Source organism: Paroedura picta, chromosome 7 (assembly GCF_049243985.1).
Source record: "Paroedura picta isolate Pp20150507F chromosome 7, Ppicta_v3.0, whole genome shotgun sequence".
Lineage (NCBI taxonomy): Eukaryota > Metazoa > Chordata > Lepidosauria > Squamata > Gekkonidae > Paroedura > Paroedura picta.
The window spans coordinates 57602121-57607360 of record NC_135375.1 but is presented as its reverse complement, the minus strand read 5'-3'; the positions used below and the strand labels follow the sequence as shown (position 1 = coordinate 57607360).

The 5240-nt window shown below is 48.5% G+C and overlaps 1 protein-coding gene across 3 annotated transcripts in view; it reads left to right on the top strand.

Annotated features, from left to right (window-relative positions):
* Positions 1-1450: 1450 nt before the first annotated feature.
* MARCHF3 (membrane associated ring-CH-type finger 3) overlaps positions 1451-5240 on the top strand; it is a 108309-nt gene continuing 104519 nt past the window's right edge. Inside the window, exon 1 of one of the 3 annotated variants that reach the window (XM_077344449.1) lies at positions 1451-1787. The gene's annotated coding sequence lies outside the window, so the exon portion shown is untranslated. The remainder of the gene's footprint in view (positions 1788-5240) is intronic. The other 2 variants (XM_077344450.1, XM_077344448.1) reach the window with 2 other exon arrangements.

Here is a 5240-nt window from a genome sequence, read left to right as displayed (position 1 = left end):
AGTGTACAGGTGCACTGAACCTAGACCTGATTTTTGGGGGTGGGGGTGGGGGTGGGGTATGCTGCTGTTATATGTGTGGAAGCTGTATCCCACTTTTCACTACCCAAAGTAGTCTCCAAGACCGTTTACGCACTGGGAACTTCACTGTTCCAGCTCCCATGCAGGAGCACAAATTGGGGGTGGATGAGGTGCAGTGGGCCAAATGCTTCCCCATGTCGGCGCAGGAAGAGGTGGGGCAACCTGCCACGACTAAAACTCCAGCCTGCATCCCAGCATGAAACCTCCAGTGCATAAATGGTCCAAGTGGCTAACAAACATCTTTCCCTCTCTCTCCTCACAGCAGACACTCTGTGTGGTAGAAGAGGCTGAGAGAGCACTGAGAGAATTCTGGCTGACCCAAGGTCACCCAGATGGCTACATCCTGCACCTGTCCAGTTTGCCAAGGGCAAGTTCGTGTAATACTTGCTTTCTCCTAGAACTGCTACTGTGTGGAAAGCATAGAATTCTTTCCTAAAGTTACCTTAAGGCAGGAGAATAGCTCGAGCCAGATGGTAGCTGAGCCTGCAGAGTTATTCTAGTATTGGATGGTGCACAGGCAGCAAAATTCAGATGAGAACTGTCTTCTATCTCCTCCAAGGATCCCACTGGGTTTTGGAACTCAGTTATGTAGAATATATGGGGAAGGGGGGGTCCTTAGGGTTGCCAGTTTAGGATTGGAAAATTCCTGGAGATTTGGGGGGTGGAGCACTGGGAGGGCAGGATTTGAGTAGGGGAGAGACCTCAGCAGGGTATAATGCCATAGAGTTCACCCTCCAAAGCAGTCATTTTTTTCAAGGGGAACTGTTCTGTCATCTGGAATTAGTGGTAACTCGTGGAAATCTCCAGGCTCCTCCAGGAGGCTGACAAAGCTTTTCCTGCCAGTCTGTGAAACGGTATGTGCTTTCAAGTAGAGTAAACGCAGCGAGAATTCTGCATTCCCGTTTCAGAAAGCACCTGAGGCTCTGTGGTCCTTAACTTTCATAGCTTAGAAGTCACAGGGACATTCTTAGTGCTGCCCGTTTGTACCCTCCTGCCCCTTTTCGTGTTTCACACGATCACCACAACCCACCCGCTGCAAAGCATGCCCGTGACTCTCAACATCTTGTTGCAAGGAGAAGCGAGGTTTGAGAAGATACGCCCCCCCCCCAAAAAAAAAAAATCTGAAACCTGTTTGTTCCCCACACGGCCGGTGATGGTTTGCTTGGCGGTGGTGCAGGAGGAGGGATGTCCGCAACTTTCTTTCGGGGAGAACAAATACACCCGGATTGGGCGCAGGGGGTGGGGGCAGGTTGCGCGGCTGCTGCGCCTTCCTCAGCCGCCCGCCCGGCGCTGGGTTCCAGCTGCGCTTCCGCCCTGTGTCCACCAGGGGTCCTCACCCCTCCCGGCGTCCCAGCCGCCCGCCCTTTGTCCTGCCGGCGCCTTGTCCCCGTGGGCGCCCGCCCATCCCGAGCGGAGGCGAGGCGAAGAGGGCAGCCCGGCTGCCCGTCACGAGAGGCGGCCATGCCCACCGCCCGCCCCCTGCCCTGCTCCGCTCCGCTCCCTCGTCCGCCCGCCGGCTTCGCTGCCGCGCTCGCCTAGGCTGGCGCTCGGCGGGAGGCCAATGAGCCGGCGGAGGGGGGGCCAGACGGCCGCGGCGGCTCGGCTTCCCGTCGCTGGGGCAGAGATGCTTCCGGGCGGCGCTCCGGGCGGCTCCGCAGGCGGGACAGCCGCGCCTTGAGCACGGAGGCAGCCCGGCGGGGCGCGGAAGGGTGAGTGCGTGGGCTCTTTCCCCGGGGGAGGGCGCTGCGGGACCCCCGGGCGGTGCCCCTGGGCCCCTGAGAGCGAGGCAGGGCTCGGAAGGCCACGCCGGACTCTTGCTGCGGACCGCCGGTCGGTCCCTTGGAGCTCCCCTTTTCGCGAGTTCCAGCGGCGCTGGCAAAGTCGAGCAGGCAGTGCCGGTCGTGGGAACAGCCACAGCGACAGAGTTCGGGGGAGGTTCGCGGGTGGGCGCGATCTCGACCGTGAGAACTTTTAAGGAAAGGGTTTCTTTCCCCCCGCCCCGCCCCCGCCATGCTCCTGGCAGAAATTTCGCTGCCAGCTCTGTGCTTCAAAGGACAGCATTGCTGTGTTTCAGTCTACAGAGGTAATGATTACCAGCCGAGATAATTATTCTCAGAAGAGGCCTGTGAAACTGGCCAGAGGATGCTCTAAATAAACACGACGGCACTCCGTCCACGATACAGGAGGCAGTTGCTCTAGATGCGAGTTGTGTGTGTGTATCTACAAATATAACGCCCCTCATGGCAACAATTGGGTTGTAAACACAAACTGACAAACCCTGGATTGCTTGAATGGTGTTACCAATCCATCTTGGTGTCCGTTTTCTTTGGAGCATAGGAGGAGCCAATAATTTTTTTTTTCATATGGTAAAAATATTCTTGCAGCAATTGCACAGGTTATTTCAATATGTGAAGAATGTTCCTCCCCCTCACCATATAACTTATTTGGCAATGGACAGGTTTCAGCCAAACTGTAAAATGTAACCTTTTAAGTCAAACTGAGATCCTGTATCTGTGTCAAATCAATGTTTGTTTGCTTATGTTAATATATGCTAATTTATCGAGAGGTATGAATATTCTGGCTGTGGTATGTTTGCTTTGCCACCCTTGTTTATGCCAGATATGGCCTTTTAATATGTGTGTTGGAAGTATGAAATTGTCTTGAACTTCTGCTAAATGGGGGGGGGGGAGCATCTGGTGAGTGCTGTGTGTGTTCCTTTGTGTATGTGTGTTTGTATTGGTTTACAGGTCTGAGTCTGCCTGTGCCCGTGAACTTTACAAGCATTCAGTTCAATATCACTCAGTGCGGATTCCACACTGCTTGCTAGTTTACAGCTTGCAGTCTGCCACCCAGCCCATCTGTTAAAACACAACATGCACACTCCAGCCAAGGCTGAGGAATCCAGGAAAGGATAGCAAAACAATACTGGCTGGCCCAAGCCTGTATACTTGGAAGTAAGGCATTGTAATGTTTAAGTGGAACTTGTTTCTAGGTAGGCATGTTTAGGAGGACAGCCTAACAAACAGTGGGTTAAGAATCAAAATGTATGCAGTGAGATGATACCCTGGCAAATCAAGTTAGTTTCTTTAAAAAAGATCCTGCTAAACTGCTTTTAATGATAGGCTTCTTCTGAATGGCTGGTTTGTTTGGACTGTTTGAAGGCTCAGAAGCAATTATCTAATTAATCAAATCTTGGGTATTGTTTCCTTCCCAAATTGATTAATTAAATGGTGCACAGAGTTTTCCCTACGAAATGGCAAGTTCCAAGCCGTACAGTAAACCATGTCTACAAAAAGAATGGATTCTTATTTGTATTATTATGTTATTTATAAAAACTAAAAGTACAGATATTTATTTAGAAGGAAGTCCAGTACATTTCAGTTATGCTTACTCCCAAGTAAGCGTGCCGATAATTTTAACTTGAAATGACTAAACAGTCATTGATTAAAAATAGCATTTCTCCTCAATAATCAATGATTCTCCAGTCCTTTCCCAGGAAAACATAAATTCTTTCTAAACAGAAGATGCTTTCACTGGTTAGAGTTGCATGAGGGGGAAATATTTCCATCCCTTTCTGGTTCTTTATTTACACTAGCTACAAAAATTACAATCCTTGATGATGGAAGGAGAGACAACCTTGTGCAAAGCGGATGTTCTATATAAATTTGGTGTATATGTGCAAAAGATACATATGCTGAACAGATGGATTTCATGAACTTTGGGGGGGGGAGATGGAAAACAAGCCACGTGCTTTTTGAAAATTGGAAGAATTCAACATGGTGTGGGTAAGCAGGTGGGGAGGGTTCTTGGACGGAGCCTGTGACACTGCTAGCACAAGGGCATCCTTATGACAGAACAGCTGCAGTATCTAATTTGCTGGGATATTTTCCATCAACTGCATCTCCCAAGCTGAATTCTGGGAAACAGCAGTTCCTTACTACTAGATCCGGGACAGTAATTTGAGTAATTTATCTGGTACTGCAGAGCCCTCTGGGGCAGACTCATAGGATCTGGAAAGTTCCTTGTTTTGAAAAAATTCTGAATTGTGCGTTATGTATCTGAATGTGTTCTGTTGATAATGAAACATTGGTTGCTTATCTCTGAGAAGAGAGCAAGAATGTTTTGTGGGATTTACTGGATGGCAGCTGTTGCTGTGATATTTCTAGTGTACTATGAGTTTGTGTTTATCTTATTGGGTAGTACAATAGAGAAATACATTTGCAGAGAGAAGGTTGCCTGACTGGTTCCTTATAGCAATCTAAAGATGCAATGATATAATTTTTAAAAAGGGCACGTGTCCATGTTGATGATGATATTGTTGTTCTTTATGTTTTGGTGTTTTAAAAGACATGATGTCTCACTCCAGCATATTCTGGAACACTTATTTGAAGAGCTGTGGAAAAACAGATATTGATTTTAAAAACATGGAAGAGATAATGGCGCTGGAAGTTGAGCTTAATTTTAAGCAATCACTCCTTTTAATGATTTGAGGGGCACAAGTTCTGAAGTTTGACAGAATCCTATCAGTGGGTGTTTGAAGAATTAAAGCTGGTTTATATGTCACTGTATTGGTTTGTTTTCTGCTGAGCTTAAAATGCATGTTGTTATAGACAGGGAACTGAGCAGTGGCTCCCCCGGGGGGGGGGAGCGGTGAAAGGATCTAGGGGGACAGTGAGGAATTTGGGGGCTGTAAAGGGGTAGTGAGGGATTGGGGCAGTAGGGGGCAGCAGTCTGACTCTCCCTTTGGCTGCGGCATTTTCTTATCAAGAGATGTTCCAAAGTGGCTTGCTGTTACCTGCCTCTGGATAGTAGCAACCCTGGACTTCCTTGGTGGTCTCCCATCCCACTGCTGACCAGGGCCAACCCTGCTTAGCCTCCATCTTTCTGTACTGCTGGAGTCTTCACCATAGACCACAGTCAAGCTGACTTTTTTGACAGTATTTAAAAAAAACCCACAAGAGAGCACCTTTCATCAGAGTTTTGTCTTGTCCTTGTTTATAAAATGGCAGCTATTCAGCAAATGTTTGCTTCTCATTGTCTGCCTGCTTCCATTTTAGAAGGGAGGGCCTCGATGTTTTGTTTAGTCTGGAATTCTTCATGTTTCCTGCAAAGCTTCATGCCAAGCGCCATGCAGTTTGGGCTCATCTGGCCTGAGAGCAGTG